The sequence below is a fragment of the Stegodyphus dumicola genome, chromosome 1 (assembly GCF_044657685.1).
Source record: "Stegodyphus dumicola isolate Sdum_Otavi_A_Nest chromosome 1, ASM4465768v1".
Classification (NCBI taxonomy): domain Eukaryota; kingdom Metazoa; phylum Arthropoda; class Arachnida; order Araneae; family Eresidae; genus Stegodyphus; species Stegodyphus dumicola.
The window spans coordinates 4,158,813-4,185,420 of NC_140768.1; the positions used below are offsets into that span (position 1 = coordinate 4,158,813).

At 34.6% G+C, this 26,608-nt stretch overlaps 1 protein-coding gene across 1 annotated transcript in view; it reads right to left on the minus strand.

Annotated features, from left to right (window-relative positions):
• LOC118181484 (uncharacterized) overlaps nucleotides 1–21,619 on the minus strand; it is a 137,651-nt gene extending 116,032 nt beyond the window's left edge. Inside the window, exon 1 of the mRNA XM_085812369.1 lies at nucleotides 21,504–21,619. The gene's annotated coding sequence lies outside the window, so the exon portion shown is untranslated. The remainder of the gene's footprint in view (nucleotides 1–21,503) is intronic.
• Between the last annotated feature and the right edge of the window lie 4,989 nt (nucleotides 21,620–26,608).

The window sequence follows — 26,608 nt, forward strand, 5'->3', positions numbered from 1 at the left end:
TAATACAATAAACTTTGATCTTAATTTTTGTACCTTAACCGAATAAAATCGAATTACCTTAATTTTTTTTCTAATGTAATTAACGAAAACTTGTGAAAATATTTCATTCAAATTAAACCATTCTGAGAAAACTGTCCTGTGAAAAGTATAGCATTTAATTCCGTTCAGAATGAAATGTTGTTTTCACATACTTAGGACTCTGAAGTGTTGTAGAAAAAGAAAATATATACATTTATATGTATATTTGCGACGTAATTACAAAATATTTACACCCGAACGCGTCAAATCCCATAGAACTCAATGGTAAATGACCCAATGTTTTGGTCACCACGTAGGGATCGCCGGTGCTTCAGAGCAGGGTACGGGAGAAACTTGTTTAGGGCGACTCCATCTTACTTCCTACCTCCATGGGCAGTAAGCAAAGGGGCGTCTTCGCCGACTGCCTTGGGTAATTCAGTTGGAATTAGCAGACACCTTGTAGAGTCATTAGGATATTTTTTGGAGGCCGGAGAGATGAAAAATTAACAACGCCTTCGCCGGGAATCGAACCACGGACCTCTGGAATACCGGGCCAGCGTGCAGAACCACTACACCACGAAGGACGCTTGGAAAGCGGGAGAAATACCTTATATACTCCCCTTTTTAAAGGGCGACTAGGGTTTTAGGGGACCTAGTCGCCAAATCCTGGTTGTGGAGAATCATCATCCACAACCCTTTTTTTAGTTCGGGCGCCACTTGTAGAGTCATTAGGATATTTTTTGGAGGCCGGAGAGATGAAAAATTAACAACGCCTTCGCCGGGAATCGAACCACGGACCTCTGGAATACCGGGCCAGCGTGCAGAACCACTACACCACGAAGGACGCTTGGAAAGCGGGAGAAATACCTTATAACCTTTGCACAAATCATTTTAATTACAATTTATAATATCTAGAACTGACGTATGACTGCTGGGCTTTGTATTATTAGTATAATAAACAAATGATGTCTCGGAAGAAATGCATTGTGGATCTTTGCTACAAATTTCTCTCCGAAATGCAATTTATCACGTGTACCAAAAATAAAACGCAACGATAAATTTTGAAGCATCTGCCCTATCATGTTTCCTAATTAAATTCATTTCGAACACTTTATATTTTGAACAACTTATCGGAACTTCTTAAGTGCTTTTAAAATACTACATACGAGGAGTAAATTCTCTGCAGAGGGGAAATTCTTGTGGTTTTGAGTCAAAAAATGCATTTCATTTAAATGTGTAAATTTCCGAGAGAAAATTCAACAACCGTTTTATCTTTCTTTTCATGCATACAATCAACTTCCTTATAAAATTAAATGGTTAATATTTTGAATGTTAATAAGCTTGTTGCACAATATTATTACAGAAACCAATATTGCTTTTATATATGTCAGTTTAGCAAGGCTTACGCTGTTGTAATGTGAAAGATGGTGTGAGGTATAAACTAGGTGATAATTTCACTTTTCATTCCGAGTTGGATTTTATTCAAAAGGAAAATGTTAACACTAGAAAAAAATTTTTATTATTATTAATAGAAACTAAATTTAATAAATATTTAAATCTGAGAACAGGAAAATATTTATTTTCTCGCAAAATATGGTAATTTTTTTAATGTAATTAATCTCCATAATATGTTTTCTTAAATTGTGTTTAAACTGAAATTCTGTCTCATTCTCGAAAGTTATTCAAATATAATCTCTACATATAATAAAAGAAAGAGTCTGTGTCTTTCGTTCGTGCTGCGCGTAAGCTAATAGACCCAGGGCTACGAAATTTGGTGTATAGATACATCTAAACAAGAGCCAGTGCCCCTCGAAGCGATTTTTTCAAAATTCAAATCAGATTTTTTTTTTTTTAATTTTATCTTTTCGATTTTATTGCATCATTTTGAATAGTTTCATTCTTTTAGAAATGTGGTTTTGGCAACATTTTTTTTTTTCAATTGTATACTGGGCTGCTGACTGTTGAAAATCAGCACTGTTGCCACTTGGAAAAATAAGGGCGATCATTTTGTGCAGTTTCTTATATTTAATGTTTCTCTTGGATACTTTACGTTAGTCGAGAAAAGGCAAGGGGAAGTTTGTTAGTTTATTTATTAGGATAATTAATATTTGTATTAAGGGCTATTGCTTATTTCATTTTAAATTTGTTACATGTAATTTTTTTTAATGAAGTTGTTCTGCAGAGTAAAATTCTGCGCAGTTTTTAAATTTAACGTTTGGTGTTCCCTTCAGATGTTTTTCCGGTACATTTAAAAGCCAGATGAAGACTGGCAGCTTAAACTGCTTATTTATTATAAATGCTTATACTTAGCAATTTAACAATGAAAAATGATATTCAATTTTTCATTTTTTGTAGTGTTGAAAAACGCTAGCGTATATTTTAACACGTTGAGCGCCACGTCAGCCGCTGACACTAGACTTTCCGTTTAGGCCACGTCGACCGCCGCTGGCCGACAGCGTGTAACATGATATATAACTATAAAATTTACTCTATTTTATGGAAGTACAGAAAATTTATTTAAAATTTACTTAATTTTGATTCATTACAGGGCTAATGGATTTCATTGAAACACGGTAAACATAAAAACGGTTCTCCATTACAGCTATTACAAAATGTGACAGCTCTCTTAGTCTTTTTTTCTGCCCATTACCAGCTTCTGTTGCATTATCATAACATAATTTACAATATTTCCGTACTTCAGAGGCTTTTCCCGGTTTCCTTTGGAATTTATGCTGTCTTTTTTTAGATATTCTTGCATTTCTGTTCGATGGAATGTCTTCTTTTTCACAACTTGTAAGGGACAGCGTTAATTCTTTCCGGACTTCAGTAATGCTAATTTTCTGCTTCGTAATATCTTTGCATAGAATGTAACTATTCAGAAAACAGACTTGGAGCGTAACGTGTTGAATGAATGCCTATAGGAATCACATTATTAAGATCATTGTTATTATTAAGATTTGTACCATTTAAGAAGTTTCGTAAACTTAATAAATAAATGATAATCTGATAGTGCAAGTTCGGGGTTATATGGGGGACGCGACATCACGTCCCAACCAGGCTCCAATGATTCCGTACGTGTTACTAAAGATATGAGACCTCGCATTTGTCGTGGTGGAACACTATTTGCCAATTCTTGATTTGATTACTTTCTCGAGTTTCATAAGTTGCTGGCAGTAAACATTTGAGTTGATTGTTTGCTTGCTTGGAAGCAGCTCAAAATACACACCTTGGTAATCCCATTAAACTTACAGCATAGTCTTTTTCTGATGCAATTTAGCTTTCAATATGATTTGTGCTGATTCATCATGTCTGAACTATGATCTTTAGTCCAAAGGGGCTTTGTCCCTGAAGGACTATTGTTTTCGTTTTGCGATTTTGCATTGAATCACTCTGATTATCCGTTTCACTTTTCAAACTGTTGCCACCAAATACTATCGTCCTATATTATACTTGAAGAAATTAAATAATGAAGAATCTGCATAAATGTATGTGTGTTTCTTGCATTGTGATAAAACAACGGTACCTAGAGCCATCCAATTTTTAATGACGTAATCCTACTGAGAATATGGGCATCTGGAAGACCAAATTTGAAATTTGGAATTTGTTTTATTATCGGTTTCATATTTTGTAAAACTTTAACGAATTTTTGATTAACAAACTCAACGATTTAAAAGCGAGCAATGGCAACACTCTACGGGGGGGGGAAACCCTTTTTATCGCCAGCGGGCGGAACTGTGTATGGGAAATTCTAAAGATATGCTCATTTTAAAATTATTTTGCGACATTACTCTTCAACTGAATTTTGTGGTTTAAGTGCAAAGAGCATGCTAATAAATAAATAAAGGTAACACACAAAACGTTAAAAAATGCCTCTTTGGAAATAATTTAAAATCTGAAACCTTTCAGATTTTTTTTTTTTTTTTTTTTCGATTAATGTTATTGCAGACCAGGGTTTCTTAAACTGTGGGTCGCGACCCCGAGGGTCGCAAAAATTTTAGCAGTTTTGATACATATTTCTTTAACTTATTATAATAATTTTACAATTACCAAATATTTTTACACAATGTATCTTAAAATAGATAAAGATAAGACAATACAGACAAAGAAAGAACGAAAACGTTTCGACGCATCCTTTTTGTAATATAAACGTTCATTTTCCTTGCTTCACACGTGACGCTGTCATTTCGTCTGTTACTTATTTAAAATTTTCACATTGTTCTATGTCTTAAAACTAGAAATTAAAGTTAATGACATAAAACTGCAATCATATATTGTAGTACAAGTGAAAAAATTGACTGTTTCACTCACGTGTTTTCGGATTTGAGCAAAACTTATGGAGTCCTGGGGGTCGCAAAGAAATCTCATTGATATAAAGGGGTCGCGACTTAAAAAGTTTAAGAAACTCTGTTGTAGACAATCCATTTTTCATCACCAGGGATAATTCGTTTCAAAACAAGATCGTCTGCGTAAATACTTCAGATACGTATTGTATATTATGTATATAATACAACGTATATTATAATACTCCAGAAGGTTTATATTATTTGTTAAGAAATTATTTCTCAAATTCTTGAAGTTTTTTAAATGAGAAACACACTTCGACGAAGGTATGAAAATGAATTTTTAATTTGACAACTCCATTTGCCGTTCCGATGGTTACGAAAGCATATACATTTGCGATTTCGATACCTTTTCAAAATAAGCACACATAAAAATCTGTCAACCCCAAAATACTCTTGTGAGGTTAGTGGTGGAGAAGAAGGAGCTCTAAATCCTCGAATTCTATCCCCTAAGATGCTCTATATAACTTAATATATTGTTACATATTTGCTAGCATCCACTGTTTCTGCTTATGAATCGTTATAATGTAATTATTTGTACATTCCGTAACTATTTTTGAATATTACGCTTCCTGTGTGGTTCTAAATTTTTAATTCCTTATGTGTCAGGTTACTTTGTTGAACCTAGCAGTCCAACTTAAACCACACAACTTTCAAGGACAGTTATCGCCAGCAAAAAGAAAAATGACAGAACTAAATTAAATAATTAATAATAACTAAAAGTTTATTTGAACCAGAACTAGTGGTCTGAGTTAATATAACGTACAAAGTGAATTTCAAGACTTGCCCCCCCCCCCAAAAAAAGCGCAACTGCTGATAAGTAGCTGATAATTTATAGCTCTGACTTCCAAATCAAATAGACAACTGGAAAATTCACGTTTAACCCTTTCCGGCACGCTACCTTTTAAAGTCGAAGTTTTTATTAAAAAAAAAGTAGGCAGTATAGTTAGGCCTAGAGGACTACACAAGTAAAATTTTGTGAAGATAGCACTTATCGTTTTAATTCTGTGGGTGTGCCCAAAGTGGCACACTGATTGAATAGAGCTTCGAAAAGAGTGCTGAAACGACCATTGTTGTCAAAGAACTGACCGATGAGATGCCGAGAAACAAAGAATACAGACTCGCAGTTGTCCTAGATTATCGGTTATCCCGGTCTGGGCACACCTAGGGTTCGCCGCTTGATTTTAGGCAAGATTTCAAGGTGAAAATTTAAAACTAATATAGAATAAGGAAATTAGCATACAGTCAAAAAATAACATAGAAATTTCATTTCAAACAATTCCTTTTAAACCCTAAAACAAATCTGGAAGATTTCTTTGAAAAAGGAGGGTCTTAAAAAACTAGACATGGCTAAAATATATGGACTGGTTTGTGTTGATCTGCCATCTCCTATAAATAAGGAAGATTAAGAGAAACCTATAAATCCTTTGTCATTCAATTTTTCTGTGCGTACAGAAGGAAATTTTTAGGTCCCGCAACGGGTTAATTGCATGTAAGAGTAAAGTTTCCCGATAGTATCGAACACTACTTCAGACAAGTAGCTCACTAGGTTCAGCATAGATTGCAATTAGGAAATTAATTAAAATTACTCTCGGTGAGATTTGACTAAAACTTCTGTATGGAAGATTTACTGCGATGGGGAATGAGATGGTTATAAAAACTTTAATTTAATTAAAAGTTAATTAATAGGAAAATTTAACTGCCCCAAACAATTGTACTATTTGTTATTTAAGCATCCTGTTCTATTTTTGTAATCCTTGCTTCATATTTAATAACTTTCCTCTGTTCTGCCTAAAACTACCTAAGTCTGTAACTACTAATTAAAAGTCAAACAACAAAAATCAGCGTTTTATTTGACTAGTTTCGATGTTTTTACAGAACCACCATCCTCAGCTGCTGCAAACCCGCAAAATCTAACTACTGCTACCTAAGTCTGTAACTACTGCTACGTACATCAATCTATCTATCCATGGTTTGCTATCTCTGCAACTCGTATCCTGCCCCAGTGCTGAACTAGTGCTAATTCATGCTTTTTTCGGTGCTAGGTGAACACACAAAGCTAAAAGAAGTGAATTCGATTGTCTTTCCAAAGGCGCACGGATTAAAAAATATGAAAAGTGCGGATGGATTGCTCTCCATCCAGTTGGACAAACTTATACATAGAATAAGTGTTAGCTATCATTGATGCTTATCATCTTTGATAATTGACAGTGACCAATCTATAATTAATCATAACACCGTCCCTATCAGGCTATTGTATCTTAATATGAGATAAGCCTTAACATCGTACCAAGGTAACTCTTTAACAAAGAATTCAGGAAATAAAACAAAGCAATAGCTATCTAAATTAGTATCGTGATTTTTAGAAGTATCTTTAATGGTAATCCAGAGTAGCTTTCCTACAACCAGAGATTGCGTAAAAACTAAAAATTATTTATTGGAAAAACATCCGAGAAAATACTACAGTACTCTGGAAGAGAACCATTTTAATTTTAAATTTAAAGTAAAATATTTTAATAATTTTAAATTTAAATAAAAGTATCCCCAAAATCAAATTCAAGTTGACTTTCATAAGAAGAAAAAAAAAATCTCTGGGCATTTCGAGAGAGAACCATACGACAAACCTTTTTCGTATAGTAAAAATATTCCACTACTAATTAACTAAAGTTAATTTAGTAAAGCAATGGAGATCAGCTTCTGTAAAAGGCCACTATAAAAGGTTGTCTAGGTAAAGCAAAGTAACTATGAGACTGGTTACAGCGCCACTTGGTAGAAAACGAAGGAGTTAGCGTATTACGAGAGAGGAGGAGAAAAGTGAGTTACAAAATCGTAGAGTATCATCGATTTAGTAGGAAAAGACACCTTGTGGAATAAATACTACAAATAGAACGCTGAAAACGCATATATATATATATATATATATATTCCTTGAGTTCCGAAATTGTGACGTCACGAAACTTTGACGAAAGGAGAAAAGATTATCTTTCGAACGGCATCGCCTGTAATTCACAATCGAGAGGACTGTAGTTCAAATCCCGCGGTGTGCATCTTATACTGGTTGTCTTTGCAAATAGAGTAGACAATATGAAGATCTGCACACCGCAATCAGCTCAACTCAAATTGAGCTTGGTATGCACATTTGTGCATTATCCATTTGGGCATTATGCAACTAGTGTATGAAACGTTGCACCTATTCACCCGAGACAGGTATGAAAGAGCTATCTTCCCCGGGTTGTATACTGAAAATCATGGTCAAAGAGCGAGTTTCAAAGAATGATAAGATACGTAGAAGTGGGCGCAAGGCACGAACTGCAGCGCGGCTGTATCGGCAACCTTTTCCTGCAAGCCCCCATCCTTTAAACATAACTATCTTAAAAAACTGAAACGTTTAAAGGAGACAGGCTGCGTGACTAGCCTACTGCGGTTAAGCAGACCAACTAAGGTAGGGCGGAAAGTATAGCCGGAAGATACATATATGCCTTCACATATCTGAAAAGTAGCTCAAGAGAGATAAGTGAAAACTGTGGCCTCTCAAAAAGTCGCGCTTATCAGGCATTGCTGGACGGGAATGCCGAGAGACTTTTCGCATGGTGCAACTTTGTCATGTCCCTCCCTTTAGGCAGATAGCTCTCGAGGCTTTGCCATAATCACATACACACGCAACTTTGTCATGGACCAAATAAAGGTCCAGCCAACATTCTTGGCAGATATAGTGTGGACAGATGAGGCATGCTTCTCGCGAAATGAAATGTACAACAGGCAGAACACCTATTATTGGGCACTGGAAAATCCATCATGTTCTGTAACATAAAATACGGTTTTCGATTAATGTTTGTTGTGGAATGTACAGTAACAGGCTAATCGGCCCAATATTTTACCAGGGTACGCTAACGGTCGCATGATACTTAGAACTTCTACAAGACGTAATACACAATTTTATTGAGAACTTGCCGTTCCTTCAGCTCCAGAATGGTTTGTCCCAACATGACGGCGTGGATGCGCACAAGACGTCATCAATCAAGCAGTAACCTGATAGAAGTATTCGAAGAACGAATAATCAGATATGATGGTTTCGAAAAACGGCCTTTACGTTCACTTGACCTGGCGACCAATGGACTTTTTCTGTGGGAATTACTGAAAAGCAGATGTATGCGACCCATCCGCAAACGCTGAAGGACTTTAAACGACGTATTAATGAGGCTTGTGCAAACATATCACCCTCTATGCTACAACGTGAAGTTTTAATAAGAGCCCAAATGTGCATTTCAGCTGACGGGGAGAAGTTTGAATATAGAAAATAAAGATATCTTGTGATAACTAGTTTTTTGTTTCTAAGTACATCGCAGTGTAGGAAATCGGGAACAAACAAATGCGCGTTTCAAAGTTCTGTTCTTAGCATTCATGTCTACGAGGTGCCTTTTCATAGTAAACCGATAGCTCTCTACAATTTTGTTTCAAAACTTTAAACTTCCCGGTATGGTTCCGCTACGTAGACGATACTTTTACCCTGTTTGAAGGTAATAAAGATGATTTAAATAAAGTTCTTTCAACAATGAATTCTATTGATCCTGCTATTCAGTTCACTTTTGAACTTGAGACTTGCAATTCTCTTCCACTTCTAGACATTCTGGTCACACGTAACACATCCAACTTCAGTAATACGGGTTACCGTAAACCTTCATCGGTTTGCCTTCCACCGCGCTTTAAATCATGTTATCCGACTAAACAAAAGTTAGCTTCATTTTATTCCTATGTTTTCTGTGTTCTTCAAGTTTGCTCCTCCAAACTATCCCTTGATGGAGAAATAAATTGTTTAAAAGGAATAGCTATTGACAGGAGCTTTTGACCCAACATTATTAATCAAGCAGTTAAAAAATTCTCATCTCAACACACTACAAAGCACACTCTTGTTTTAGGAGATTATAAAAATTCTGTTGTCATTCCCTTCTTTCCATCAATTAGCTATAAAGTTGCACATATTTTGCAGAAATTTAACTTTCGAGTCGTTTATTCTCCCATCAATAAAATTCCGAGTTCCATACTCAAGGATATTCCGGATCATTTCGGATATGAATTTCTGGGGTATTTATAGGATTCCTTGCCAGTGTGGTTTAATTTACATTGGTCTTAAAAGAGAACATTAACTAAGAGAGCCTTGAAATTTCGAGTCAAGGAACATGAGGCATATGTTAGAAAAAAGGAAACACAGAAGTCTTCTGTTGCCCGACATTGTTGGTCCGAAAATCACACTTTCAATTTTTCTGCTGCCAAAATTATTCAAAAAAAAATATATATATATATATATATATATATCTTCCATTGGAGAACTGGATTTTCTAGAGGCATTTCACATTCAAAAAAATCTTCCTGTTCTAGTTAACGATCCTAATTCCAATCCATCTTTAGCTTCGGCCTTTAAAGAAACTATGTTTTAGTTCTGGTTTCATCAACAGATGGCGCCACTAGCTTATTTTCTGTCCAGGCTTTCTTGTTTTATCTAATAATTATATCTTATCTCGTTCATTTGAGCTTTTGCAGCTGAGGATGGTGGTTCGGTAAAACCATCGAAACTAGTCCTGTGAAAATTTGAAAATATAACGCTGATTTTTGTTGTTTGACTTCTGAATTAGCCAAGCCATATTTTTGTTAAATCGGTAATATGGAATACGTCCTAGAATAATAAACAGATATTGTTTAAAAAATATTTATCAGATTTACTTAAAATTTCTTGTAAAGTTTTCACGTAAGAAATTCAAAATACCACTTAAAATTCAATATCCCGTAACACTTAAGACATATACTTAATAATAATTAAGCGAATAAGAACAGTGCGGAGTTAATGCCAAGCAACAAAATCATGAAAATCAGTTTTCAGTTGTATACTGTCAGAAACCGGAATACGCATTGAACGTCTGAGCACTGTCAGAAGAAACAATAAAAATTCTCACATACATCAGGATGTCCATATTCGATTAATAACAAGAACAGTAGTAATCATTTCTTAACTTTGCTGTGAGACCAAGAAAAGGAATTCAAGGGTTGCATGTGCCCCCCCCCCCACGTTCCATTAACTGGTCACTACTCAAATCATTACTAGTTAAAACATCAATTTAAATATAACAAATTATCATTATACATACATTAATTTTAATTTTACAAAAAGGTAACACGCGTAATTGTTATTTCTCTCATTATTCAAAAGATCTTTAACGTACAAGCAAGAATTGTCTGACAGAGTATAAATATAACTGTTACCGTGAAAGACCGAAATTGGAGAGTGTCGACTTTCACCGGAGAATGTCAACATTCACCAAATACGTCGGTGAAAGACCGAATATTTCACTACATTCTTGTATATTCGGACCCTCACCGGTATATGTCGACAATCACAGATAGGCTCTGGTGAAAGTCGAAAAGAGAGGTCATAAAGTGCCATAATAGTTGAAGTTGTTGCAATCAATAAGATTTGAATCACATAATTTAGTAAGATTTTTATGACTGTTATTTTATTTTCTCATTTAGAACGTGCTGTATAATTAAGTAAGTTTTTAACTTCTATTATTTTCCTTTCTCATTTTGAATGTATTGTGTGTTTTAGGTTCTCGTGTTCTTAAGTTCTTATTTCAAGTCTCAAGTGCGTTTATTTGCGGCTGAATGACGGAGAAGAAAATATAATATTGTTATACGTTCAACATTCACCATTAGTACATGGTGAATGTTGACATTGACCGGTGTAAGTCAGAAATAAGAGTATTTGGAAAATATTTCGGACATACACCAAGAGACTATGTGAATGTTGACATTCACCGGTGAAAGTCGACATTCTCCATATTTCCGTGTTTCACCGTAACATAACCACCACAAAGAAGTAAAATAAAACTGAGAAAAAGACAGCTTGGCCTTTAGCGTCTCTCTAATTAAGCATTCATCTCCAGAACTTCTTGAATATTAAGTATGATAAATAGCGCATAGCCACTTTACTATACTTAGGTACTTTAAATTACGCATATGCCTATCATTAGATTATTCACTAAAACGTCCTGCGAAACCTAAATGAATTCCTAGCGATTTTTCACAAATCGCTGATGTACCGGAAAATTCGGCCAAGGAAAAACTAATAAACTAATCTATGAAGCAAAACTGACGTTGTGCTGAGCTGGTTTAGTTTATCATGGCAAAGCACACTAGGGCTATCTGCTAAGGCGAGGAATGCCTTCGTGGAGGACTTTCCAAGGGAAATTGACTCGTATACTCGTTACACATGATTAATTGGATTTGGATTATTTAATTACAGCAAAGCACACGAGGGCTATCTGCCTAAGGGGAGGGATGCCTTCGTGGAGGTCTTTCTAAGGGAAACTAGCTCGTATACACGTTACACATAAGGAAAACCACGAAAACGCCCATGCAGCCAGCCCGTTCGCTGGATTCGAACCTCGGACCTAACTACCAGTGTTCAGCGTCTTTTACCGCTCAGCCGCTGGTGGGCTTACACATGATGAAAACGCTCATGCAGCCAGCCCGTTCACCTGGATTCGAAACCAGTTTGGAACTACCAGTATTCAACGGCTTTACCGCTCGGCCGCTGCTGGGCCACGTTGTGCTGAATGTACTCTAATTATCAGAACTCCATTTACTAAAGCTGCCTGTTACTATTTAAAGTGCCAGCTTGTTTATTTATCTACGTGTTTTAAATGTTTTCTTAAATTACATATATACGTGTGTGTGTATGCGTGTATAGAACTCGAATATATAAACACACATATATCGATATTTGTATGTATAAATACATATATATCGATATTTTATTATTGCTGTATTCCTTCGATACTAAGACGCACCCCTTGATTTTAGTACCATTAACAAAAATTAAGGCTTTAATTCAATGCAAGTGAAATAAATGAAATAAAACACTCAACTACATCTGACAAACAATTTAATAATCGGTTTGTTACCAACAATATAGCTATTTTTAAATCATTTTAAAAACCAATAATATAGCTATTTTTAAGCTATCATTTTAAAAACTTTAATTACTCTTGAATATTAGAAATTCGTAAAATTCTTAGATTCTAAAACACTCTACATTCTAGACGTATCTCTTTTTATGAGCATTTAAAAAGAGAAAAATGAGATTTAGAATCGACGAAAATGGGATACATTATTTTATGTCAATGAAAATGTACAGCAGGTTGGTTTACTATTCTCATTATCCCTAGACCAATGATTCCCAACCGATTGGGGGGGGGGTACGCAAGAGAAAAGTAGGTGGTACGCGAAGTATTTTTAACTACTAAAGTCAAAAATCTCGTGAAGAAAAAGAACAATTCCTATGATCATTCCTATGACATTTCCTATGATCAAACTCTAACTGGAGATTTCAAACTTTTTAACTTTTGGCTGAACCGAAAAAAAGAATTTAAAGGCATTTCAAATAAAGCTATTAAATTTTTATTGCCTTTTTAAGCAACCTATTTGTATGAACAAGAAATTTCTTCCACGTTATATTTAAAAAATAAATTAAAAGAGCAAAATTAAAAGTGGATCCTAATTTACGGTTAAAACTAAATGAAATAAGACTAGGCAGACATAAAGAAATTGATCTCTCTTAAACAGGCCCAAATTTCACACTAAATTTTAGAATTAAATTATTATAACTTAAATTTTGATAGTAAAAATGGTAATCAACTTTAATCTAATATTTTTGTGTTCAGATTTAATATAAATAGCCGATAGATTATGTAAATGGCAAAATATTGTTTTTTTTTTTTTCATATTTCTGTTGAGAAATTAAAAAATAATCAATGCAAAATGTACTAGTGGTACTAAAGTTTTGCAATTTTTGTTTAAATGGTACGCTTTAGTCGAAAGGTTGAGAACCACTGCTCTAGACTATATCGTTTATAAGCTACAGGTTCGGGATCAGCGGGTCTTTGACTGTTGCAATATTTATAAAAATATCAGATTCCATACAAGAGCTCAGTTATACAAACTTTCTTTTAATTCTATTGTTTTTGGGGCCCACCAGCGGCCGAGCGGTAAAGTCGCTGAACACTGGTAATTCGATCCGAGGTTCAAATCCCGCGAACGAGCTGGCTGCATGGGCTGCATGGCGTGGTTTTCCTCATGTGTAACTTGTATACGAGCCAGTTTTCCTTAGAAATTTCTCCACGAAGGCATCCATCCAATTCGGCAGATAGTCCTCGAGGCTTTGACATAATCACACACAATTCTTTCGTTTTTGATTCTTGTAAATTCTTTCGTTTTTGATTCTTTTAAATTCTTTCGTTTTTGATTTCTTTTAAATTCTTTCGTTATTGATTCTTTTAAATTCTTTCGTTTTTGATTTTATAAAACTCTAAGCAACGCTTTCTTACGTCGCACATTTTATATTAATTATATAAACTGTCGGAAGATTAATAGATTTTCCTTTTTCCTACTGCAAACAACGAAATAATGGGTACTATTCGGTTTCGAGGGCCGTAAAAAAATATGTATGCGAAAATGTATGCGCGAAAGCGCCAAATCTAACAAACACGCCCATTTAACAGCGTGCCAAATCTCGCGTACGCGCTGATGTCAGATTGCGTAAGTTTATATAGTTCTATATTTCTTAAGACGCCATTGAAATACTAGTTTAATTTTTAATTCCTTTTTTTTTTTTTTATATCCTATGGATTTAACAATATGGGAATTGGCTATGATGAAAAGTCTGCGATAAAATTTTGGGTAAAGTACAGAATCACCCACTGCTTGACGCGTTTTTAAGAATGGCACATACTCGGTATCCATGTACACATCATGACTTATTTTCACTTAAAAAAAAATCCCAGAATTGTACAAAAATGGCACCGCGCACACCCTTGACTTTATCTATGTACACATCGACCTATTGTCATTTAAGAAGTAAAAGAAAATTGACAAAATTTCAATTGTTTTTACCCTTGTAAAAAGCGGCGAATAAATGAGTGATTCTGCACTTTACCGAAAATGTTTTCAAAGAAAAGGCATAATTCATTAAAGAAAATTATGTTTGAACAACCAACGAGATGACATTATGCTTTAGCGATAACTCGGTAGCGAAATATTATATGAAATTAACCTTTCATCTAAATTGAAACATCAATATTTAGATAGTTATTTACTACTATACTTCCTTTCTTGCGTTAGGGTTGCGGCAATTACTTTTGGCAGAACTGGCATCAACAATAGTTTGGCGATTTCTTACAAATAAGGTTTGAATTTCTGATGGTACATAGCCCATCAGCGGCCGAGCGGTAAAGTCGCTGAACACTGGTAGTTCGCTCCGAGGTTCGAATCCCGCGAACGGGCTGGCTGCATGGGTGTTTTCGGGTTTTCCCCATGTGTAACGTGTATACGAGCCAGTTACCCTTAGAAAGTCCTCCACGAAGGCATCCCTCCCCTTAGGCAGATAGCCCTAGTGAGCTTTGCCATAATTAAATACACCAACACCAATCTGATGGTACATACTTTTGTTAAGCAACCTGGCTAAGAAAATTTTGAAATAGCATAAATTTTAAGAAAACTTTATTGAGAAACATAGTGTAGATACTATAGATGTATTACTGTAGATGCTGTAGATGTATTACTGTAGATGCTTTTGTTTGCAATTTGCTTAGCATGTAGAAACATTTTTGAGACATAAATTTTCTTTTTAGAAGTGATAATATTAATTTTTAAGCTCAGTAAAGTATTTTGGGAAACAATGTTTAGTACGAAAAGAAGGCTAAGAAGAAAATGCACATTTGAATGCAGATTCGAAAAGAAACGTTTTTATATAGTTTCAGCTTAATGCCTTTAAAATTTTTTGCAGTATTTTGGAAAATAAAAGTTTTTTTTCCCAACTTTTATAAAACATTATATGTACTCAATCAAGTGTTTATTTTCAGCCATTCCTACGGTTATGTTCGCTGCCACTCAGTAGCACCCTCCCCCCTTTCCGCAGTGCGTGGTAATGGGGTGACTGATGCAGACACAGGAAATAGCTCACACGAACCCCCCCCCCCCACATCTATAAATTATGATGAAGGAAAAGACGTCTACTGCTAGGTTCTTTACCTGATGCCACTCTCTGTCTTCAAATGATTTTTAAATAAATATAAAATTAAAAAAACTTTATTCTGAAAATTCAGATTAAAGGCTAATATACTTGACGACGTTTTAACATTAAAAGAAAGAATTAATCTTGCTTCCAATTGAAAAGCTTAAATCTATGCTGTTATATAAAATTAAAACTTGATTCAAGAGAGCGTTCAAAATTTTAAAAGTCCCCTTCTCTCTATATATAAAACCTGAGTAAAAACTTTAAGGCCAGTAAAAATTTTTGAGAAAATGTGAAATGAAATAAAAGGGATTCAAGTAATATTAATTATTAGTGTTCATCGATAAAAAGTAAATGTTATAAACATAATTTGTAAATACATAATTATGAGAAACGTGGTTATTTACAAAGTTAGTATTTCTGCCTGAGTAAAAACCTTAAGGTCACCAGTCATTTTTTAAAAATAAGTATAATATAATCGTGTAATTACCATTGCAACTACTAGCTTGTGACAACGCTGCAATTTTCATATTTGTCATACGTTTCTTCGAAGTATTGGTGATCTTTGTGAAGATGGCGAAGGGTAAGAAGTCAACTGATCGTGAAAGAGGAGAGATCGAAGCTTTGTCTTCAACAGGAATGAGTAGTCGTGCTATTGCGATAAAGATAGGAAGACCAAAGACTGTAGTCAACAATTTTTTTCAAATTGAAAGACAATTATGGTAAAAAGAATACTGGGGGAAGACCTAAAGCTTTGTCCTCGCGTGATGAAAGAAGAGTTTACCAACTTGTATCTACTGGAAAGTACTCAACCAGGAAACTGATTCCGACGACAGGTTTAAAAGTTTGTCAAAAAACGATTTATAACACAGTTAGAAGGTCTGGAAGGTTCACTTATACAGCAAAATTAACTAAGCCTCATTTACTGCAGAGACACAAAATAGAGCGTTTGAACTTTGGCCAGAAAATCATGACCTGGGACAACCACTGGATAGAAATTATTTTTTCTGACGAAAAAAAAAAATGAAATTTGGATGGACCAGATGGCTGGAATTTCTACTGGCATGTCCAAGCGCCAATTAGGTGGAGGGTCTGTCATGACTTGGGGCTGTTTTGCTCAACTGCATTCGTTTCAGGTAGAATGAATTCACAAGGATACCAAAATGTCCTAACAAGTCATCTTTTGCTAAATGCTGAATGTCTTGCTGGAGAAAATTGGAAATATCAGCAAGACAATGCATCGATCCATTCGAGTAACAGCACAAAAAATTGGTTCCAAGTCAACAATGTTGAAACTGTGAAATGACCAGCTAGATCACCTGACCTCAACCCAATCGAGAACCTTTGGGGTGACTTAGCAAGAAGAGTTTATGCAAATGGGAGACATTTTACATCAACAACAGAGCTGAAATCTACTATGGAAGATGAATGGTATAAAACCGACTCCACTCTTTGTCAAAAACTCGTTTCATCCATGAAAACAAGAATATTTGAAGTAATTCGAAGAAATGGCTCCTACACAACCTTCTAAGAATTTGTAATTTTTTTCTTATATGTTATTTTCTATGTTGGCCTTAAAGTTTTTACTCAGGCTCAAATATTCATCAGTGTGTTCTGTAATATTTTCTAATAATCAAATATTTGCAAATTAATTTTTCTACTTTTACTTTTATTTAAGCTCAATAATTAGCAATCAAATGGTATTTTAATTCCTCAGTTTAAATGTTTCCATTTTCTCAAAAATTTTTACTGGCCTTAAAGTTTTTACTCAGGCTTTATATGTATGCTAATGCTTTTGTTTATGTTTCCTGTATTTCTCCCTTTACCATTTGTTACTGCAATATGCTACATCTCTTTATGGAATGTAAAATAGTAGAAATTGGAAAAATCTAGGTATTGAAAAGTACATTAGTCTTTGAATAAAATTAGAAAAGTAGCATGGAGGAGGTAATATAATTAAGAAAAATGTTCTTCATTATTAATTGATTTTAGCTTTGATGCAGATGGCAGTATACATATAAGAATTAGAATTGAGGTTTTCTAATCTTCATACAATAGCGCGCTAGAAAAGGGTTTTATTTATCAAATGATGCAAAACAACATTTTTTTTTTTTTTGAAAATATAACTAATAAATGAAATACTAATACAATATTAAATTAAGCAGAATTAAATTACTTTCAAGCTATTTACGCTGAGGATCAACGCATTCTTATAAATATGCGAAATTAATGAAGGGTCTTAGGTCTCGACCAGTAGTAACGTCTCCTTTTTATTTGTAGCGGACAAAAACCACTAATTGAAAATAATGGCACCCTTCTGAGGGTATAAGAAATCTCAACTTGTTATTTCTCATTCTTATGCCGCTAAACATTTGTTAATCATAGATGGTAGCCTAGCAAATTAGGCATAATTAAACTATAGATAGGAAGCTCACGAGTAGCCGATTGGTAAGATCACTGAATACTGGTAATTCGACCAAGGTTTAAATTCTGGTGAATGAGTCTGTTGAATGGGCGTTTTTATGGTTATCACCGTACGTATCTTGGTTAGGAGCCAGGTGTCCTTAAAAAGTTCTCTATGAAGATTAGGCCTACCAGCGACCGAGCGGTAAAATCGCTGAACACTGGTAGTTCGGTTCGAGGTTCGAACGGGCTGGCTGCATGGGCGTTTTCGTGGTTTTCCCCATGTGTAACGTGTATACGAGCCTTAGAAAGTCCTCCACGAAGGCATGTCTCCCCTTAGGCAGATAGCCCTAGTGTGCTTTGGCGTATTCACAATAAAATCACAATTACTATGAAGATTAAAGGTGAAAACATTGCGGCAAAAACATTGCTCACGAAGTGACCGAAAAAATGACGCAAATGGAAAATGTTATCCTACAAAATCATAGTGGGAGAAAAAAAGGAAACAAAAACAAAACATCGCAGTTTTAAAACATTGGGATATAAAATGGCATGATGAAAAATAAAGCGTTTACAAATCATTGCATGATAATAATATCACACACATGCGATTTTTGACTGAAAAATTTTATAAGCAAATTCTCGCGTAATGATTTCGGAGCACAAGATGCAATAAGTAATATTTTTTACTTTCATATTTCATATTTTTGTATTAACAAATTTTATTGAAAAAGCAAGTAAAAAAACTTAAAAAAAATTCATTAAAAATCTGAATGTTAGTCATAATTAATGCTATGCATAGCAATTAGGAATTTTAACTTCTGACCTTTACACCACGAAGGCATTCTAAGAAGGCGGGAGAAATATCTTATATACTCCCCCTTTTAAATGGCGACTGGGGATTAGGAGATCCAGTCGCCAAATCCTGGTGGTGAAGAATCATCATCCAACCACCTTTTTTAGTTCGGGCACCACTGTAGATGTAGAGTCATCAGGTTTTTTCGAAGCGGGAGAAATGAAGAGTTAACAACACCTTCGCCGGGACTTGAAACTCAGACCTCTCGAATACGCGCCGAGTGTGCTGATCATTACACCACGAAGGCATGTTAAGAAGGCAGGAGAAATACCTTATAACCATAACTATTATATGTTTACGGTTTGTGATTTGTATTAAGTAAAAGTAGTTTAAATCCAATTTAAGTTTAGCAAAATGAAACCTCGCGGGCGTTCTTTCGACGCCATTTGGTCAACGACCTTTATGCTTGATTAATATATTTATTTTATTAATTCATTGCAAAAAAAGTAATTAAAAAAGAGGATGTGTTTCAGTTCTTTCTTTTTACACAGGAAACAAAAATGCTATTTCAGCATTCTACTTAGGGATTGTTAAAATGCGCTCATGATTTCATAAAGACATTAATAATTCTCAACTATTAATTTTTCCCAACAGTATTTTGATTATATTAAAATTATTTCTTCGCGTGTTCTATTTTTTTTTTTTTTTTTTTTTATGTGATGCAAAAGTATTTTTTATAAACTTATCAAGCAGTCCTTACGCATCTCGACTTTCTTTACTTTTTTGTTTGAAAATTCGAAGCTTTTTAGTAAATTTTAAGTTCCAATACTCTTACTTCCTACCCAGATCTAATTTAGAGGACATAAATTTTTAGATGATCCCGTCGAATACAGGAGAAAAAAATCATTTCATGTGCCTCTGTTGAAAGTCGCTCTAATCCGCATCCAGGCTAACAACACTGATGGACCAGATTTCGAAACTCGAAAAGGGCAGAGATTTTGTAAGTGTATAGTGACTGTGCAGCATGGGGCCACCTAAAAATACTGTCGGGCCAAAAGTCTCCCTGCTCTTCTTGAAATCATATTTAAAAGGCTCTAACAATCCTAAGCAATTTATCGGAATAGAAACTACTCGATAGTTGAATTAATAATAATTATAATTTGATATCTTAAGAAAATTAATGTCTTCAACATACATGTTTTTATTTTCCAATCTTTGAATACTGATATGATTTCTTCACGTAGCTTTTGAAAATTTTTTAATATTCTCTCACACTATCTTGCACATACGAAAGAAGTGACGCTTAACTGTTAAACAAATTAAACTGAACGACTCAAAGAATTTATGAAATTGAATGTGATTATCGTTAATCCGAATGCTGAAAAACCTTCTTTCCTTTTTACAGTTTTATTTTTGTGTATAAATTCTTATATTCAAGCGGCTATTTCTTTTACCAAATTTTAAAAACATACGAAATAAGTGACGAAATAAGTAACGAAATATGCGCACCATAGTCAATCCTCAGTAAATGTAGAGGGCGTTTTGTAACATTTCGTCACACCTTGCAGACCAAATGAAAATCCGATTTGAATGATAACGGCCAATGCCATTGAAATATTTAAATGATGAAATTTAGTGCATTAATTATCTTTTGAATAATATTTGTGCTTTTATTATAAAAATTCTTGGATTGTTCTGAAACTTGCACAGAGAATTGCATTCCATTTATAATTGTGTAAGCAGAATTAAATAAATTAGAATAAGTAATTAGTTTTAGGATAAACGCAAATTTTAAAACAAAATGCAGCGGTAAGTCCTTCTAATAAAATCTTCGCATCAATTAATTCGAAATATTAATTATTTAAATTACTGTTTTTAATAGCGCACAATATTTTTTATTCTTAGTTGACTGATAAATAAGAGTTATAAAAAATTATAGGGTAACTAAAGTAAACTTACACCTTACCTGGGGAAAATTTTGAAGGGGAACTGTAATTAATTAAACGTATTAATATCTTCATCACCTTCTACAAAACCTACCATCGAGTTAAGTCGGAGGATAAATCTACCTCATCATATTCTGCGCGTCATTAAAGGGGCTCATACACCTTAAACCCCTTATGATCTTCGAATACGTAACTGTTGCAAGAACTGGAATATTTTATTTATTTTAAAAGCAATTACTTCCAACTTTTTACAGCTGACTACATAATATAGCTGCTTTGGAAACTAGTAACCGGAAAGTTTGTGTTGCCAAAAATATTTTTGGAATTTAATCCGCTTTGTGAAAAAAATTTTCGTCATGTTTCCACCTTGCGCGCATAATATTTTAAAAATGGCTGATGGTAAATACTTGAAATTGGATAGAATTCTTTATATGGGCACTATTTTCTAACTGAATCACAAAGCTGATGAATATTTTAATATTAAAAAATGTTATGCACGAAAACATTACAGATTTTCTTAATAAAATACATTTTATAAACTCAACTCCAAATAAAATAAAAATTGATCATGAAATTCTTAGAATTTTTGGTTTACAATAGTTTCCAAATGTTATAAAAGCTATATATTAAATATGAAATTAAATTATGCAACAGAATGTTTGAAACTGTGCGCGCAAGTTAGAAACTTGACAAAAAGTTTTGTCGCAAAGCGGATTAAATTATCAAAATATTTGTGGCAACACAAACTTTCTGATTACTATTTCAGAAAGCAGCTACATTATGTAGTCAGCTGTAAAAAGTCGGAAGTAATTGCTTTTAAAATAAATAAGTTATCCGAATTCTTGAAACAGTCACATATTCGAAGATCTTATGGGTTTTAAGGTGTACGAGTCCCCATTCAACAAAACACATTGTCAGCATTCAACAAAAGTACTCACCTCTGCTGCGAATCTGCGAGGACGAACTGATACAAAATTGTGAGCAGAATGTAGCACACCGTGAAAATGAGCATCTCCCGGTACACAACTTTCCAGACACTGCCCCTCCAACGAAAGAGCAATCGAATAAAGCCCCCAGAGGCGGAAGAAGCCACGTCGTACTGGTAACTGACAGTCATCGCGTCCGATGATGACTCGACTTCTGCTTCTGCGCTTCCTCCGGCACTCTGGGGCTGCTGAATTTTGGATGATTCCGTCGTTCTGTTTGTCTCCTTCCCGCTTTTTGGTTCTCTGGAGAAGACGCTTTTCAGTGTTCTCCAATAAACCAATTGGCCGGCTCTTCCAGGCTTCAGGAAGGAAATTTAGGGAAAATAGATGCCTACTTCGGTCGCTGTCCGTCTAACTGAAATCAGAAATACGACGGAAAAAAATTCACCGCCATTTTCCTCGCAACTGAAATGTACTGACAAAGTTCCCGAAAAATGTTTCACTTTGATATATATCCTAAGCAAGGGATTGAGGATGGTGAATTAAAGACAACACTTCGTACTCAGCTTGTCAAAGGAACACGAACGTTCGTTCTTTTGTAATGTAGAGTCTTTTGTTAAAATAATAACATTCGCTTAATGATTCTATAGTGTCTAACCGTTCTTTTGTATATAGCTCCTGCTTTTGGCAATCTTTATGTAATCTTGGGTTTTAATCGCCATTTTTGGTAAAGTTTCTCTTCTTTTGTTTTGCGTTTCATTTTTGCATCTGAAATACTTCCAAAACGATGAACCTTTTTATAACCGGAAAAACTTTGTTTTTAGTGAAATGAATATTTTTAAATTTGATGATATTTTGGACTGCGAAGATCACATTTTCCAGTGCAATTTCATCTCACGACACTGAAATGAATTTCTATCATTACACGTACTATCCCTGATAGTAGTCTGGAATAAGAATTTTTTTGCAAGTTATTTTTAGTAAGATGAATCACGCAATTCCACAACCGTTTTTACGCATATGTCTTTGAAAAAAAGAGGATCAAGCGCTTCGCAATCTGAACAATATCTCTGTCGCAGAAGAAGCTATCGAAAGCACTGCTAAACGCATGCTTTTCGAGTACGAGAAATATGCAGATATTGGTTGAATCTTTTAACGTCCATAATCGAAAAGAAAACGCATGTTACCATGTAAAATTGTTAACTAGTATATTATAAAGCACATTCCTTTTTCTTGCTTCACCTTTAGTTGCACATTTCACACAAAAATAATAATTCTTGTTTTATGGTTACAAATTTCACGTACTCGTACGTTGTATATTCACGAATCGACGAAAACTATTGAACCTCTTTTACATACATTAGTGTCTCTTCCAGTTAAGGAATCCAGTAGCAGTTAAATTCAGTAAAGGTGAAAGGCTAATGTCTCCATCCGTCGATAACATCTGGAAGGGGTGGAGAGAATGGAGAACAGGCTGTAAGGCAGAAGAAAAAAAGAAAGCGCGAAGGTGCATAAAAAGTCATCACGCTTTTTTCTTAATCTTGAATCCGCGCTGTATCCAGAGAGAACTTCGGAGAATGGGTCTTGCGATGTGTTTGTAGAAGAGATGTTTGGTAGCAAAAAGTGAACAAGACCCACTTTTCCCGATACACGTACAGTACGAAAAGAAGGCGAAGGAAGAGAGAGCGAGTGAGTTAGTTGTCCTTGGCCAGCGATGGCATCTTCCTCTGCTAGGTCTAAATTCAGATTTGGCACTGCGGACGACAAAATAGCAAAGCACAAAAGTCCTTTCCACGGCGACAAAATGTGTGGCGCGGTGAGCTACAACTCGGTTATCCGCGACGAAATACTCATATCCCGACTGCGTATGTTTTGGAATTCGGAAGACGACCTAAATTTGAGGCAACACGAAAATTAATTTATTTTTCATTTTAAATTACTCATTGATCTTACTGTGAGGCAATGTAATTTATGAATGGTTATACAGAAGCGTAATAGAATTCTTAAATCAGAACGAACTGTGATCACAGCTCATCTGGATATTATTAAAAAAAATTGGATAGTTGGCCTTTTTTATTTATATTATTATTTTTGGCAACAACTGCTTGTTTATAAATTTTTATTTTTCGTTTGGAGTATTTTAGTTCGACAAAAATCATGCAGTTAGAAAGCTTATATATTTAAAAAATGTATCTTTTATAATTATTTTGTTTTAAGAAATTAGGAATTTTCTTTTAAGGAAAAGTTCTCGTATTTTAAGGAAATTAAAATATTTTAATATTTTTATTTCCTTGAAGCAAAGTATTAATAAATTTCCAACAATATTAAACAATGAAATCATATTTCATTTCACTAAACATATTTCAGTTAAACTAATTGTTTTTTTTTTACTTAAGTAAGTTTTTTAAGCTAAGCACATTAATCTCGTTTTCACGTTCTCAGTATCAAAACACAACAAAAATACTGGTAAATAAAACAGGTTACGTGTAGAATCGAACGAGATATCAAAATTTCACAGTTGGCCGAACAGATTTAGTCCCGTCGCACTAATTGATCAGTTCCACTCCAGTTTTGGGAAGAACACTGATAATTTTTGCATTTCCAAATCAGATAATGGTGGTTCAGTGAGTTTACTAATTTTAGCACTTTTTACATTTTAAACAATATTTAATTTACTATGTACAGAGCGTATTCTTAGGCCGCCGCCTCCAACATGAACAAACTTTATTCTTTTTTCAACTATGGGGCCCACCAGCGGCCGAGCGGTAAAGTCGCTGAACACTGGTAGTTCGATCCGAGGTTCGAATCCCGCGAACGGGCTGGCTGCATGGGCGTTTTCGTGGTTTTCCCCATGTGTAACGTGTATACGAGCCAGTTTCCCTTAGAAAGTCCTCCACGAAAGGCATCCCTCCCCTTAGGCAGATAGCCCTCGTGTGCTTTGCCATAATTAAATACACACACACAAAACTTGCTTTTTCAACTATGCGAGCAACAGCGCCCTCTAGCCTTTTCCTTCAAATTACACAACACACACTGAGGGGCAGTCTGGGGGTCTCCCGCGCCTTTTTTCCTACCACAACCTCTCGACAGGAATTTCGGCTCACCGTTTATTTTGAGTGCCCCTTGCCGCACAAATATTATATGCTTACAGATGCCCATGACTTCTCCGAGATTCGAATCTGGGACCATCGGGACGGCATTCGGTGTTACTTACCACTAAATCGACCGGGCAGTAAAACATATTTCAATTACAATAAGGCCCACCAGCGGCCGAGCGGTAGAGTTGCTAAACACTGGTAGTTCGGTCCGAGGTTTGAATCCCGCGAACGGGCTGGCTGCATGGCCGTTTTCGTGGTTTTCCCCATGTGTAACGTGTGTACGAGCCAGTTTCCCTTAAAAAGTCCTCCACGAAGGCTTCCCTCCCCTTAGGCAGATAGCCCTAGTGTGCTTTGCCGTAATTAAATAAACCAAATCAAACCAATTACAATAAAACAATTATGATTTTTACTTTAAAGTTTTTAAACTAAACACATAATCTTGCTTTAACTTTGACCATAACGAAATTAAACTAGTAAAATATTTTTATTTGCCTAAAATAAAACGCATAACTTGTTTTTATTCAACTAAAATTAAATTAAGACAATCATTTTTAATGTCTTAAAAACTTTAAACATGTAAAATAATTATATCACACATATTATTAAAATTTTCTTTTATAGATTGTAAGAATTTATGACTTTCACGTTTTCCCTCAAAGCTTCGAGAATTTTTCTGCTTTTTGAAGGAAAGATACTTATATCAGTCACTCTGGAAATCGAGAGAGTATTATAAAAAAATTATGCCAATCTAAGGTTGTTTTTCTCTTTGTAGTTTTATATGATACGTTGACATCTCTTTGACACAATTTGTTGAGTAAACAAAATAAATTTTACCGAAGACAAATATCCGCTGAAATAAAAGAGATGGGACCACATACTGAATGTAGAGAAAATAAGTTATTCGAACAAATGAGAAAAAAAAATTACAGCAGTTGAAATCTCTTTTAAAACAGTAACCTTTCACTCTGCCCCCCCCAAATCATTGATATGACATGTTTACACATAATATAAAGAAAATTAGAGAGGAGACGTTAAAAGTAGCGTAAAAAGTTAAAAAAATGTTTTGTAATTTATAAAAAATAAGTTAAAACTGTGCTTAACTTTTTACATGCATTTTATTAATGAATTTAAATGCTGCAGTTATGAAATCATCAGTCACATGAAACTGCTTTAAAACGCTAAACACTACAAAACTCAGCAAGTATGGATTGAATTAAGAGAAATTTTTTTTTCCACAAGGCAGTGTGAATTGTGTTGCGTCTGATGGAAAAATTAATTATTATACATTTCAAGTAACTTGGCATAGGTTTCAAAATTATACAATATGTAAAACTTGAAGGGAAAATGTAGAGCTGGATATTGAAAATAAAATAAAATAAAATAAAATAAATAAAAAAAATAAATAAATACTATTTCTGAGTCCGATTTGTTACAGTACTAAGAAGGGCTAGATAAAATACTTTCAGAAACTGTTAACAGACTATTTTAATTTGTAGTGGAAAAAATTAGTAACATTTTAAAGCGCATATAGACTAAAATCCATTATACATGTTTAATTCGTGCCTTTGTATGTAAAATTAGAAAACTTATAACTAAAAATATAAAAAACATCATTTAGCACTTTATTTTTAAAATGGTTTTTTCATTATCCCTACTAGGAGCTCAGAGGCAAAGTCTCTGAGCACCGATAGTTCGACTTAGGTTCGATTCCAGACGAACGGGCTTTTTCTTTTTAGCTGCGTGAATATTTTCATGATTTTCCTCCACATGTAGCTTGGGTACGAGTCAGTTTTCCTCAGAAAATCCTCTACGAATTCATACCTTCCTTTGGGCTCCCTTCCTCTCATGCTTTGCCATCATAAGATAAACCAAACCGTGAAAGATCCCTCTCGTTGAGCCACTAGCTATCCAGTGCTTTCACTAATAAAATCATTTAACTTAGCTTTGTCTTAATGTTTTAGAAACGTATTAAAAGTGTAAAAGACGGTTCTGGGAATCAAATAAGCACAAAATTATTTT